Raw genomic sequence first — 16,570 nt, forward strand, 5'->3', positions numbered from 1 at the left:
CTGCAGTGTACACAAGAAATTATTCCCCCTATTCTGGTCTGAAGTAGAGGCCATGCTGCTGCGGTCCGCAGGAATATATCCCAAGAACTTAGCTGGTTATGGCAAAGTCACTACCTGGAGGGATCAAGGAATTCCTTGAGAGGAAGACAAATTCCAAGGAGTTTTTGGTGCTATTTGGCTTGTTATATATCAGGTGTCTTCTGTTATGAAAATCATGTGTGCCTTCATAGTTTTCCCAACTGAGCTTTTCCTAAGAAGGGCTGACAGTGTGGACTGATCACTCTCTGGACATACACATTCCAGGTATATGGAGAACAGCCTCAGAAAAGGCTTCCTCTGGAATCAGATATCTCCTTTAGCCACTTTCAAGGATTAACAATAATAACAGTCCACATGCAAGTCTCCTGATTTAAGGTAAATTCCGTAAGGAGACACCACCTAAGTCTGCACAGTTTGGCTCAGACCCTCATTTCTTACAGCCTTACTAACCATATAGACCTCCAACTCCTTTCCTAACCACTTCTAGGAATATTTAGATAACCTTCTGTGTTGACAGCGATGCTCAGCCTGAACCCCAGTTCAAGCCTCCCTGTAATTATCATCATTGGCAGCATCCAGCCAGGTCCATCCCCAGATGGAGGAAAGTACCTTATCAGAGATACCTCTGTACTCTCCAAGAACAGACTTAAGCATCCAGGCTACCTGTTTGAGAAGGCCTGGTGGCTGTGCCAATTAATCTTAACTTCCACCTTTCCCAAGTCTTACCTCTAGTTCTAGATCTCCCTGTAACTATCACCAGAGGCATCTAGCTGTACACAGGTTGCACACTTTTCCCACCCTCCAGAAAAAATGACAGATAGCTTGGACATACAGGAGCCATGGGAAAAAAGAAGGTAGTTTTTTTTCTCCCATTGACCTAGCAACTTAAAGAGTTTTAACATTTTCTACCAATCATGTTTAAGACTGTAGTAAGATCCCTCTTCTTAGATATTACCTGAATTTAGCCTTTAGTTAATTCATTTCCCCATTAGTCATTTCCCTTTTGGGTTACAAATGATAATTAACTATTACTGCCTCTCTATGTGATTCTTATCACCCCTCCATTTGACCTTGGTAGCCTGGCTTTGCACTGCCAAGGGATTACTTCCTGGAACTTCCAGGGCACAGGATGGAGAAGAGAAAAGAGAATGGAAGAACTAGATGGGTAAGAACCTGAGAGGAACAAACTGAGTTAGGGAAGAACTAGATTGAGGGGCTAGAAGAGAGTACTAGAGGAATGAGATGGAAGATGAGGAAGAGCCAGATGGGGAAGTGCTAGCTGGGTAAGAACAAGATGAAAATGACCTAGATGAGACAGAATTAAGATGAGAGAATTAAGGTAGAACTTAGAAGGAGCGGTATATAAATAGAGAGAGAAATCAGGCAAGAAAGGAGCTAGGCAAAAGAACAGAACTGAAGCTGTGTATATTTTCATTGTCAACAAAGTTCCCTTAATGTGAATAAAAAAAGATAACAAAAGTGTTGGTTAAAACCAGTCAGAGTCCATTCAGATTATATTAGGGTAAGTTCCATAATTTGAGATTACTTTTATTTTGTGGAATTTTTTGGAAACATATCTGTACAAATCCCTGGCTGTCCTGGAATTCACTATGTGGACCAAACTGACCTCAAACTCAGAGAGAGTGGCACGCTACTATCTTCTGAACACTGGAATGTTTGAGCACAACTGAGATTTGTTTTTAAAATGACCTATCTTTGAATCAGAGAATTAAATCTTAAATAAGATATAAAATGGAATCACTAATGTTTTGATGAACCATAGTATTTCTTGAAATTCTATAATAATAATTTAAACTAGAAAATCATTTCATATGTTCTCAATAATTGAGTTAACTTCTTTGCTTTTTTGATTTCAACAATTTAAAAATGTCTGTACTATGTTTGTGTGTATATCCTTTTGCCATGATGTATATGTGGCAGTGAGACCACAATTTATATGTGCCTGTTATCTACTTATCCCATGCAAGTTCTAGAGATGAAAGCCAGGGAATCATTTAGTTGTCAGTGACTTCAATGGCACTTGTTTGGGCTTTAACAGGATTTACGTATGTGCTAGTATATGAGTGCTCATATGCCACACAAGTATAGAAATCAGAGAAAAATTTGTAGGAGTGATATGAGTTTCATAGGGATTGAACTCAGGGCATCAGGATTAGCAGCAACCATCTTTACTCACAAAAACTATTCTCTAACATTCATTTGTTGTTCTGAGAAAGTGTTATGAACAAATGTTTGGTCCTCAGAATTAACTAACTCATTCCACATGCAATAAAAAACAAAAACAAAGATGATAGCAGTATATCACTTTCATTTGCAAATGGGATTTATTATTCAGTTTCTCCTGTTTTCCATTATATTTCAATGAAAACATGATTACAACCCAAAAAGACAATATTTTACTAATTTAATATTTCAACTAATCTTATTTGAGCATCAGTGACACAGTTCTGATTAGAAATGTCTGTGCTGTGCAATGCTGTAACTTCATCTGGATCACCATATGAAAATGGACAAAAGAAGACAACATAAAGTTGTCTTCTATTTTACACACTTGTGTCATGGCCTATATTACACACACACACACACACACACACCATAAAATATTATAAAGTAAATCTCACTCTTATTGTATTATGTGGTATCACTGGATAATTCCCTTAGAAGACAATATGTAAGATGAAATGCCAAATGCATAACAGATGAGGATAAGAAAATGGATGCAACTTCAAATAATGTGTACATATATCCATAGTACATCAAATTATATTGTGAAATATACAGTTGATTACTGATTAACTTAAATTATTACATCTGTTTCAGATTGATGAAAATGTTTCTTTGGATACATACATGAAGTATTTAATGTTTATTATATTCTCTATTAAGTATATTAATATTAACATAGTTAAAATGTTTTAACAAAACAATAATCATTGGGAGCACATTGTTTACCCTTAGACTTGTACTTAGGAGAATGACACACAAGGATCATGAATTCTAATGTATTCATGACTAATTACTGACATTCAAACTAGGCTAGATAACATACAACATTTCAAGGGAATTTGTGAAAAAATATGAAAAATAAAACCAGGAACAAAAATCCACCACCCTTTCACAGACACCCTTATATGGTGATATTTTATTTGTACTGAAATGTGATTTTATTTGTATGGTTGCCTGAGGGTCAGAGCCAATAGCAAGCCACAGTAGAAGTTGGGCAGTAGTGGCCTGTAGCTAGAGTTTTCCTGCCTGGCCCACGGTCAGGGCAAATCTCTCTCAGGCTGGAGAATTTCTCTCCAGCTCCCGCCACCAAGTCCCGCCAGTCCCAGAGCCCACTTATAAAATAAACACACAGACTCTTACATTATTTAAACTGCTTGGCCATTAGCTCAGGGCCTGTTATTGTCTAGCTCTTACTCTTATATTTAGCCCATTTCTATTAATCTTTACTTTGCCACATGGCTCATGGCTTACTGGTACCTTACATCTTCCTTGTCCTGATGGCGGCTGGCAGTGTCCCTCTCTCAGCCTTCCACTTCCCAGAATTCTTTTCCTTGTCCCGCCTATACTTCCTGCCTAGCCAATGGCCAATCAGTGATTTATTTACTGACCAATCAGCAACACACTTGACATACAGACCATCCCACAGCACTTCCCCTTTTCTTTTCTTAAAAAGGAAGGTTTTAACTTTAACATAGTAAAATTACATATAACAAAACAATTATCAAGCAAGAATTACAGTTACAATATTAAAGAAGAGATCCTATCTATCTTATATTTGTAAGTTTAAGGTTTTATATCTAACTTATCTTTTATTATAACTAAGGAAAATTGTAAGTATCTAGTCTTTAACCACATCAAAGACCTCAGAAGGATATACTACTACCTGAGAAATGGAGAAGGATATAAGCAACTTTTAGGAGTCTTGTAGGGTAGACAGAGACAGCTGAGCCTGGACAGTCATTCAAAGTTCTCTTGTAAAGTTGGGGCATCTGTCTTCAGCCCACAGGCCTAGAGTCTCTTATTCACTTTTTTCTGTGTCCTGTAGAATGTCTGGCAGTTTTCTCTGCAAAGCAGGAACCTGAAGGACCATTTTGTCAAGCAAAGTTCAGTGGTCACCTTTCTATGGATCCTGCATGTCCAGTTGATCAAGCAGTCCAGGCAAGAACAGTTTCTTGCCCAAATGGCTATTTTTGTCAAGGTGAAGATAAACTCCATATGGAGTGTCTTCGATGCCCATCCTCCTCTCTGAAGTAAATCGGTGCTGTCAGGAGCAGACATGTCTCACTGTCCAGAAAGTCTAAATTTTTAAAACATTTTAAATGCCATATTCTGTAGGTCTTTGAAGTGTTTGAAGACTACCTATCTATCTGAAATATAACTATGTATACCTAGAAGACTTAACTAACATGGCTACAAATATGATTATCATAGATGACTAATTATTAATCTATTTTTTAATTATCCATTATAATTTTAAATGAGTTACATAAACATAATACCTCAAACAAGAATAGAAATATATATACAGTATAACAAAATTAAGTTTAAACTTGTATCAATAAACTAAAATCTATAGCGATGTAAAACATTTTAAACAAGTTGTTACTCTTTAAAAGTAGGTTCATTAATCTACCCTTTCATCCTATCATATCTAAACTATCCCCTTTTTTTCTTTAGAAAGAGATTGTATTTATAATCAACCTGCTTTAAATAAAAATATTGGTTTTTCTCTGTCCCACACCAGAGGGCTCTTCTGATTTGGGACACAAGAATCTCTTAACCATTTTTTTTTTTTTTGAGCAATATGTCTGGGTTTAGAGGGGGAGTGAGCCAATTCCATCTCTAAAGCCAGCTTGGTATATTTGGGAATTTGGGCGTAGCTTCTCTTACTACTTCCTGCTGGAGGGGGGCGCTGTATTTTATGGGGACACAAAGAAAATTTTAGGATCATGGAGTAGTCCGTGAGGCTGTATCGTCTGAGCCAGTTGACTTGAAACCATTCTGGATGTTGAATCATCTGGGCCATGGTGTCATTGGAGACCTTTCAGGGGGTCTTGGCTGGTCAAACCTGATGTATCTTAATCTGGAACAAATCCATAGTCTCTGGCTTTCTGTGGAAACAAGAGCAGAGACTCTTTTCCAAAGCAACATATCCTTATATCCAAATTTTGAAGTCAAGGTACCTTTAAAATATACATTTTGGCATAACTCAACAGCTTTTACAATCAAATGTTTTTCTGCAGTTACGAATATCAAAGAGAACATAATCCAGATTCTCTGTGTGGTAGTCATCTTTACGTGGCTTTTTTTTTTATATTAGCTTGAGCCTATTGCTTTTAAACTGCAGCCTTCTAAGCCTGAAACAGTGCAATGGCTGCTGGCTCCGCCCACTTCAGCTTCCCAACATGGCGGTGGTCCGCTTTCCGCCAGCTCTGGGAGCCGTAACTCTCAGAAATGGGTCTACACTTTTACCAAAGTAGCGTGTAGCCCAGAAACCTCTTTTTTTGTTTTGTACTAGCAAAGGCTAAATCCACCACACAGCTTAACGTGCTACTTGCAGAGGCCTCATTCCCACCATACTGCAGGTCGAGTGCGCACGCTAGGAACCCGCCAGTAGCTCAAACCGGCAGCTGCCGCTTATTTGAGAGAGACAATTAGGAAGCTGTTTTTAGGTCCGTTTTAGAATCTTTTTTCTAAGTTTTTAGGTGGAAACTCTTGCCATCACGTTGGACGCCATTTGTAGCTAGAGTTTTCCTGCCTGGCCCATGGTCAGGGCAAATCTCTCTCAGGCTGGAGAATTTCTCTCCAGCTCCCGCCACCAAGTCCCGCCAGTCCCAGAGCCCACTTATAAAATAAACACACAGACTCTTACATTATTTAAACTGCTTGGCCATTAGCTCAGGCCTGTTATTGTCTAGCTCTTACTCTTATATTTAGCCCATTTCTATTAATCTTTACTTTGCCACATGGCTCATGGCTTACTGGTACCTTACATCTTCCTTGTCCTGATGGCGGCTGGCAGTGTCCCTCTCTCAGCCTTCCACTTCCCAGAATTCTTTTCCTTGTCCCGCCTATACTTCCTGCCTAGCCAATGGCCAATCAGTGATTTATTTACTGACCAATCAGCAACACACTTGACATACAGACCATCCCATATGAAAATGGACAAAAGAAGACAACATAAAGTTGTCTTCTATTTTACACACTTGTGTCATGGCCTATATTACACACACACACACACACACACACCATAAAATATTATAAAGTAAATCTCACTCTTATTGTATTATGTGGTATCACTGGATAATTCCCTTAGAAGACAATATGTAAGATGAAATGCCAAATGCATAACAGATGAGGATAAGAAAATGGATGCAACTTCAAATAATGTGTACATATATCCATAGTACATCAAATTATATTGTGAAATATACAGTTGATTACTGATTAACTTAAATTATTACATCTGTTTCAGATTGATGAAAATGTTTCTTTGGATACATACATGAAGTATTTAATGTTTATTATATTCTCTATTAAGTATATTAATATTAACATAGTTAAAATGTTTTAACAAAACAATAATCATTGGGAGCACATTGTTTACCCTTAGACTTGTACTTAGGAGAATGACACACAAGGATCATGAATTCTAATGTATTCATGACTAATTACTGACATTCAAACTAGGCTAGATAACATACAACATTTCAAGGGAATTTGTGAAAAAATATGAAAAATAAAACCAGGAACAAAAATCCACCACCCTTTCACAGACACCCTTATATGGTGATATTTTATTTGTACTGAAATGTGATTTTATTTGTATGGTTGCCTGAGGGTCAGAGCCAATAGCAAGCCACAGTAGAAGTTGGGCAGTAGTGGCCCACACCTTTAATCTCAGCACTTGTGAGGCAGAGCTAGGGGGATCTCTGTGTGTTCAAGGATACAGCCAGCATGGAGACACATGCCTTTAATCTCAATACCAACCTTAGAAGACCTGGAGGTCTGAATAGTGATGAGGAAGTCATGTGGTTGGGTTTACAACCAATGAGAAGACAGAACAGAAAGTCAATAAAAGGACAGACACACAGGAAGTAGGTCTCTTTGCTGAGGGGAAGGACAGCAGTGGCAGTAAAAAGGGTTTTTAGCTCTTGGCTATTGCTCTGACCTCTTGGGCTTTTAACTCTGCAATTGGCTCTGTGTTTCTTATTTAATAAGACTGTTCATCTACATTTGGCACCCACGTGGCAAGAATTCATTAAACATTGCTTGGCTTGGCTTGGCTTGGCTGACCTGGCTCCCTAGCTTGGGGCTAGCTCGGCCTAGGCCCCAGGCCTGACTGGCCATAGGTACAAGTGGTTACCTGCAACTGGTGCTATGAACAAGTCAGGCCTGCCGGAGCTACCAGTTGGCTGCATTCACGTGCAACTGCAGATAGAGTTGCTTTTGGCTGAAAGGCCAATGCACATGGTCGGAGCTTAAGGAAGCCAGAGCCCAGGCTCAACACAGCTCAAGTGGGAACATGTGGCTGGATTTAAGCTTTTAGCCAGAACTCATGGCAACACTTTCTTGTGCTCTCTCTCTCTCTCTCTCTCTCTCCCCTCTCTCTCTCTCTCTCTCTCTCTCTCTCTTTTTCTCTCAGACGCTAGGTAGCTGTTTTGAAATTCCCTTGGATTTCTACTGTTATACGCAGACTTGGTAAGTCAATTAAGATATCATATATTTTAAAGGAAAAAAACTAAAAGAGAAAATTTTTTCCATATTAAAAAAATGGGTTTTATGTGTACATTGGAAGAAAATTGGTCTTTCTTTGATAACATTTTAGGCACTCTGAAAATGGAACAACCATATGAGAAGATTAATGTTGATGGGATTATGTACATTGTTACTGTTCTTATCTGTATTTTACTATTTAAAAAGATAGGCAATTTAAGTGCCAGGATAAAAGTTTTAGAAAAACCTGTTAAACCTGTTAAAATGAATTATAGAGGAATTCAGATTCAGAGAGAAGAAATTAACAGTGAAGTTGTTTCAGGATTAGACTGTAAGGTTACAGAAAGCAAGCCTGTTTTCACACAGTCACCCTTAATTTATCCAGTAACCGTACAACAGCTACCTGGTCAAGTGAATGCACAAAATATTTGGACTCCAGTTGAAATGTTAGATTTACAAAGGTTTAAGGAGGCAATAGTATCTTATGGCATGCATTCCACATATGTAAAGAAAATGTTAAACTCCTGGTCAACTTATAATAGGATTATACCACAGGACAGGCTTAGCTGGTACATGCTGTTCTGGAACCTGGAGCACAGCTGTAGTGGCAAATGTGGTTCAAAGAAGAAGCTAAAAACATAGAAAAAAATCTTCCAGGATCAGCTTGTTGGAGATGGCCAATATGCTGCAATACAAACACAATGTATATATGATATTCAAACCTTAATTCTATGTCAAATGGCAGCCTTAAATGCATGGGACAGAGTTGAGGAACCAGGAAAGAAAACTGAGTCATTTACAAAGGATATACAAAAGAATCCTTCACAGATTTCTTACAAAGACTGTCTTCAGCAGTAAATAGAATGGTCCCAAATTCAGAAGCTAGCAAGATAATAATTGAATCTTTGGCTTTTGAGAATGCAAATGCAGCATGCAAGAGAATAATCAGGCCATTAAAGGCAAGATTTGCACCCTTGAAAGATTGGATTAGAGACACATTTAAAGTTGAAGCTCATGACCATGATAATATGTGGATAGGAGAAGCAATTTAAAGAGGTTTGTGGAATGTCAGATGTTTTGGATGTGGAAAGCAAGGACATTTGAAAAGGGACTGTAAACAGGGCATTCCTAAAAACAATGTTTCTTCAAGGAACCATGACAACAGAATGCCCCTTCCTTCTGGAGTATGCAGAAAGTGTAGTAAGGGAAAACACTGGACCAATGAATATAGATCAACAAGGGACTGGCAAGGTAATACTTTGCCTCGGTCTTCAGGAAACTCCCAGAGGGGCCCCAGGCAGGCCCCCACAGCAAATCCAGTTCAGACCTTTCCTGCAGTCATAGAGGAAACCCCCACTCAGAGCAATTAAATAACCAAATGCCTATTGGAATAAACCAGGCTACTCAAGGTGATGAAACAGCTGAGACAGAGAGAACAGAAAATGCAAGAGAAAACATAAAGAAAAATTTTTGGCAAACTTCTATAAATGAACAAAGACCAAAATTAACAATAAAAATAAATGGTGTTTTGTTGTCTGGTCTGGTAGACATGGGTGCTGACATGACCATAATTGCACCAGAATTTTGGCATCCAACTTGGCCTCTTTAGGAGGGAAACGTTCAGCTGTTAGGAATTGGAACATTATCTCAAGTGAAACAGAGTGCAAGATGGCTCGAATGTATAGGTCCAGAAGGACAGAGAGGAAAATTAAAACCATATATGGTTAACATAGCTATGAACCTGTGGGGTCAAGACCTGTTGCAACAAAGGAATACTCAGATTAACATCCCTCAGACCTCTGAAACAAATCATAAACTAGCACATGTTTCTGAGAGATATATTAGAAGATAGTGTTCTAATTAGTGGTCACCAGCCATCCATATTATACAAGAACAGGGCACAACAACTGATGATCTTCCAAAGACACCAACAGCTCTACCTTTAAAATGGTTAACAGACAATCCTGTATGGGTTCAGCAATGGCCTTTAACAACAGAGAAACTCCAGGCTTTAGAAGAGCTGGTAGAAGAACAGTTAAATGCTCAGCATATCGAAGACTCAACCAGCCCTTGGAATTCTCCTGTATTTGTTATTAAAAAGAAATCTAGTAAATGGAGAATGGGCTCTCTACAATCTGGAATTCCTTTGCCTACTCTGTTACCAAAAGGATGGCCTCTTATAGTTAATAATTTAAAAGACTGTTTCTTTTCAATACCCTTACAAGAGAAAGACAGAGAAAGATTTGCTTTCACAGTGCCTACTTATAATAATTCTCAACCAGTCAAGAGATTTCAATGGAGGATCTTTCCACAGGGAATGTTGAATAGTCCAACCCTGTGCCAATATTTTGTACAACAGCCATTGGAAGCAATACGTAAAAAATTTCCTAAATCTATAATTTATCATTATATGGATGATATTTTACTAGCTGACTCAAATGCAGATGCTTTAGAAAGAATGTTTGAAGAAGTAAAGAAAATTTTGCCTTGCTGGGAATTACAAATTGCTCCTGAAAAGATACAAAGAGGAGATTCTATTAATTATTTAGGATATAAAATAGAACTACAAAAAATTAGACCCCAAAAGGTACAAATTAGGAGAGATAGACTACAGACTCTTAATGACTTTCAAAGATTATTTGGAGATATTTCTCATCTATGAACTATTGTTGGGGTAAAAAATGATGAACTGCATAATTTGTTTAAAACCTTAGAAGGTGACAAGGACTTAAATAGTCCAGGAGAATTATCACATGAAGCTGAGAAAGAATTGGCCTTGGTAGAAAAGAAAGTACATAAAGGGCACGTGGATTGTATTGATCCAAAGCTGGATTGCATTTTGGTTATTTTACCCTCTAGGCATTCTCCTACAACAATATTAATGCAGAGGGAAGATATTATATTGGAATGGATATTTTTACCAAATAAACTGAATAAAAAATTAAAAACTTATGTGGAAAAAATCTCTGACTTGATTTGGAAAGGAAAATTAAGACTTCGTCAATTAGCAGGAATAGACCCAGCAGAAATTGTCATACCTTTAACTAAGGAGGATATTGAAAAATTATGAACAGAAAGTGAACCTTGGCAAAGAGCTTGCAATAATTTTTTTGGAGAAATTAACAGCAAATATCCCAAAAGTGATAGAATTGATCTTATAAAGAGAGCTGATTGGATCTTGCTTTGAATTGTACAGGAAAAACCCATATCTGGAGTTTGTACATTTTATACAGATGCCAACAAACAAGGAAAGACAGGTTACAAATCAGAAAATTTAAGTAAATTGGTTCAAAGTCCTTATAAATCAGTTCAAAAATCAGAATTGTATGCTATTCTGTTGGTATACTGGATTTTTCAGAACCTCTCAACATAGTTACTGACTCTCAGTATGCTGAAAGAGTGCTATTACATATTGAGACTGCAGAATTTATCCTTGATGCTTCAGAATTAACTTCACTATTTATTCAGTTACAAGATACAATCAGGAAAAGGAGTCATCCTTTATATATAACTCACATTCAATCCCATACTGGTCTGCCAGGCCCTCTAGCACAAGGCAATGATGAAATTGATAAATTATTGATAGGAAATGTGCTGGAGGCCTCAGAATTTCATAAAAAACATCATGTCAATAGTAAAGGTTTAAAAAAGGATTTTTCCATAACCTGGCAACAAGCCAAAGAAATAGTAAAGAAATGTCCTACTTGTTCTTTTACAATCAGATGCCATTACCAGCAGGATGCAACCCAAAGGGTACTCAGAGGAATGAAATCTGGCAGATGGGCATGTTTCACTTTGCAGAATTTGGAAAATTGAAATATGTACACCATACCATTGATACTTATTCAGGATTTCAATGGGCAACTGCTTTGAATTCTGAAAAAGCTGACTCTGTAATCACTCATTTGCTAGAAGTTATGGCCATCATAGGTATACCTGCACAAATTAAAACTGACAATACTCCATCATATGTCTCTGTTAAAATGAAACAGTTTTTTGCTTATTACAATATAAAGCATATTCCAGGTATACCACATAATCCTACAGGCCAAGCAGTTATAGAAAGATCAAACAGAACTCTAAAGGATATGCTAAATAAACAGAAAGGAGTAATAAAAACCCCCAGAAGTAGACTGCATAATGCTCTATTAACTTTGAATTTTCTCAGTGCTAATGAGAAAGGAACAACAGCTGCAGAGAGACATCGGATAATAGAAAAAACTACAGAATTAAATCAGCCTATATACTTTAAGGATGTGCTGACCTCAGAATGGAAACCAGGATATGTGTTATGTTTTCGACGAGGTTTTGCTTTTGTTTCTACAGGAGAACATAAGCTGTGGATATGATCAAAATTGATAAAGCTTTGATCTGAACAAGAGAGATCTCATAATTAGAGGAGGTGATAGTTCATTAACCAACATGAACATCTTATTTAAACTAACTTATATTATTAACACATGCCTTTTCATTTATTCAGATAATAACTTGCTGAAAGGGAACCTCCCCAAAATTAGTCTTGGGGAAAGGTTTTGGTTTTTTTTTTTTTGTTTTTTTTTTGTTTTTTGTTTTTTTTTTGTCTTTTAGGACAATGAGGGCTAACGAATCTGAAGAACACTGGACAAATGAGACAAATGAAGAAAAAGGACAAATCATCTGTCCCAAGATAAAGAGTAAAATAGCCTATTGGTATTATCATCTACAAAATTTCATAATTCTTCCTAAATGTTCGTTTGTGATCTTCTCTAAGGAAATTTAACACTATTGGTCTTCTTGTAGTCCCAGTTCAATTAAAATTTGAAGCTCACTTTGGAGTTGGAGAATGGCTCTCTCCTTCTTTAAACTCAAGCATGTTGTTAAAAGGAAAACGCAAACTCCCAGTATCATGGCAGAAGAAAGAGACATCTTCTGATATGGGACAGGAGAAAAACGAAATTAATTAAGGGACTATTCTATTACTACTAATCTCAATTCTTTGATTCTATTCTGATTCTTTAAACTTTTCCTAAAGTATGAATTTTATATCAAAATTTACAAGATTAATATATGTATACACATATTTTAATCGTTGTTAAGATATTAATGGTCATATAGAGTACTAACTAATTCTAGAAAAAAGGCTTTAATTAGCACCCTATACATGTCTTTGTGTTTGAGTCTCTTGTAAGTTTTCTGCAGGAAATCACGGCCAAGCCTAACATCAACTGAAGTCTCCAGAAAAAAGATGGGGCCCACAACAACAAAAATTCCACGTGGACAATAATAATATCACTAAGCTGACAAACATCATTTACAGATCAACTTTGGACTACAAAGTGCTCAGAGCAATCTTGAGAGGTCTAGCTGAGATGATCCAGTTTCAAAGACTGCTTGAATAAGGACTTGAGATAAACCCTGAACTTTGGCATTATGCACAGACTGGATAGCAAAGGATATAACGACCTTTCCTAGAATTTGACAATTAACTCAAAATTTTTCTTTTCAGAATAAAGATACCTTTGCCCGTACCCAGCAGGAAACAATATTAAGAATACAACACCCACATTGCAAAAAAGGTGGTGTAGAGCAGGTGGTTTTTTGATATTTTAATGGGTTTGGGGTCTGGGATAATTTTCATTGTTTAGGAGTATTGGTTACAAGTTGTTGTTAAGGGCTAGGAAAAGGGCTATGCAAAGGAGATTAGATTTAAGGTCCCTATTTAAAAAAAAAGAAAGAAAAAGAAAATTACTAGTTTTAAATACTTTACATTGGATTGGATTTTCTATATTATATACAAATTATATATATATATAGATAGATAGATAGATAGATAGATAGATAGATAGATAGATAGATAGATAGATTGATATTGTTAGAAAATGCCATACATATAATTGTAATCTTGTTCAAGATATTGTACTTATACTGTTCATTTAACAGTGTAATGCAATTTGCTGATACTTGAATGTTATTATTACCAACTATTAGGATAAAAAGAAATGAAAGTTAGTAGTTAGACATTATGGTCGAACTTGTAGTCATATTAAGTATGTTTTCAAGATTGAGCAGATATATTTTAGATAGACAGATCATCTTCAAACCCTTCAGAGATCTACAGAATATGGCATTTAAAATATTTTAATAACTTAGAAAATTTTTCTTTTTGTTATGACTATGAGACATATTGGCTCCTGGCAGTACCAATCTACTTTAGAGAAAATATGGGCATTGAAGAAACTGCATATGGAGTTAACTTTCATTGCAGCAAAAGTTAGCAACTGAACAACAAAAGATCCTTGAATCAACTGCTGACAAACAGGACAAAATGGACAGACAGGACATGAAACAAAGGACTATCGATTCTTGTGAAGACAAGTGTGGTTGTGGCTTTATCAAAAGGCATCTTCTGAGGCCAGAACAATATGGCACCATCCCTAAAGTGGCCTTTGCAATCTGGAAAAGGTACAGTGCCCTTTTCTTCAAAGGCAGCTGAACAGACAGTGGGCCGATGGCTTCTGATGTGCAGTGGAATAGCAGCTGAAACAGTTATTCTTGAAGAGTAACTAAGCTCACACCTCTCAAGAGTAGAATGGCATTTAATTGAGGGATATGGAGAAGAATGGGATGCTGAGATGAAGCCACACATACACACAGCCAAGAAGAATGGACAGCTGAATTTAAAAAAATCAACAATTTCCAGAATTCAAAATCCTGAATCATGACATGACACTAGTGGAATTCAGGTGTTTCTAGTACATGGACTGCTCTCACCAAATGGGAGGTCGAGTTCTTGACCTTGTGTACATCCTAGTTGACAAATGAGTCTGTCAGATACGCTAAGCCTATAGGCTGAAGACGATGCCCCAACACTGGGGAGAAACCTCAGGTGTCTGTTCAGGCAGCTGGCTGTTTTTGTCAACTCACATTTGTTTGGAAGCTGCTTGCATGCACTTCCTGTTTTTATTTTTTTTATTAGGTGATATTATTTCCTTCTTGGGTCTCTGAGGGAGTTGAAAATTAGTTAGTTATAGTTATAGTTTTCCTTGTTAAGAATCTAAGAAAAGAAACTCACTAAAGAGGTGTAAATGTATAAATTTGAAAAACGTTATAAGATAGTTCTGTTAGTAATATAAGTTAGGATAGAAAGTGAATCAGATGCATTTTGGACTTACCAAAATAGAATAGATAAAGGAATTATTTTCTCTGAATTTGTCAAATGCAAATGGACTAGACATTGTTTAGGTATTTATTGCTTGTATATATGGTATATAGTTATTGTACTTTTGTATATAGTTTTTCTTATATTAGTTATAACTTTTTTCCTTTTTTCTTTTTATTAAAATAGAAAAGGGGAAATGTGGTGATATTTTATTTGTACTGAAATGTGATTTTATTTGTATGTTAATAAATAAAGTTGCCTGAGCGTCAGAGCTAATAACAAGCCATAGCAGAAACTGGGTGGTGGTGGTGCATGCCTTTAATCTCAGTACTTGGGAGGCAGAGCTAGGGGGATCTCTGTGTGTTCAAGGATACAGCCAGCATGGAGACACACACCTTTAATCTCAATACCAACCTTAGAAAACGTGGAGGTTTGTATAGACAGGCAGTGATGAGGAGGTTATGTAGTTGTGTTTACAACCAATGAGAAGACAGAAGAGAAAGTCAATAAAAGGATAGACACACAGGAAGTGGGCCTCTTTGCTGAGGGGAAGGACAGCAGTGGCATTGAGGGGAAAAGAGGGTTTTTAGCTCTTAGCTATTGCTCTGACCTCTTGGGCTTTTAACTCTGCAATTAGCTCTGTGTTTCTTACTTAACAAGACTGTTCACATACACTCTTACTTGAAAATTATGATCACATACTGCATGAGAGTTGAACAAAAATGGACCACTTAGATGATAGCCATCCCATTCTATACATTGAGGCAGATAAATAATTCTCACTAAATGAAAGCACAAAAGAAGATGATCAAAAGCCACAGAAGGAATATAAGGACCACAAAATAAACTTCACAAATTGGATTTGCCACACATATCCCACACTTCAATATCTACATCAAATGTTGCAAAATAGAAGCCACAATGTGGTCTTCACATCATTCTTTAGTGAACTTGGTTAATAATTTACTTACTTCAAGGGTACAATGAAAAAGACTTGAAATAAGTTTTTTCCCCTTGAAACTGAAAACAACTGTGATGTCTAAAGTCTTAATCAAATTGTATACATGAATACAATTTTTTTGTATGAGTTCCATCCTATTTCATAATATGAAGATGATATAAAAAAGGTTTAAATATTGACAGGGATAGAGACATGGCCAAGCCTTTAATATAAGTTCATTCCCTGGACCAAGGTCTGGTTTTTGATGATTTCCAGTAATTCCTGCTACAAGAAGCTCCAAGAGTTGAACCTTCTTGGAAACCAGAATACACATACACATACCACACAAAGACACACAGACATCGCATAATTAAAATGAAAACAAATTTTTAAACTCATTTCAATCATGAAAATTTTTCTATGTAATTCCTGTAACAAGGGTGCTCAGGCAAATAAAAAGTAACAGAGATTTTCTCCACCATGAATTGCTTCATGTAACAGAAAGCAAGTAAGTAGGCTTGAAGTCAGAGAAATCAATCATTTTCAGTCTGTGATATCATTTGGGAAGATTTAGGAAATGCTGCCCTGCTGGATGAAATATGTCACTGGGAGTTGGCCTGAGAATTTACATCTACACACCATTTCCAATTTATACTTTCTGCTTATGCTTCATTTAAAGGATGAGAATTCTTAGCCTTCTGCTTTAGATG

The sequence above is a fragment of the Peromyscus eremicus genome, chromosome 18, assembly GCF_949786415.1.
Source record: "Peromyscus eremicus chromosome 18, PerEre_H2_v1, whole genome shotgun sequence".
NCBI classification, from domain to species: Eukaryota; Metazoa; Chordata; class Mammalia; order Rodentia; family Cricetidae; genus Peromyscus; species Peromyscus eremicus.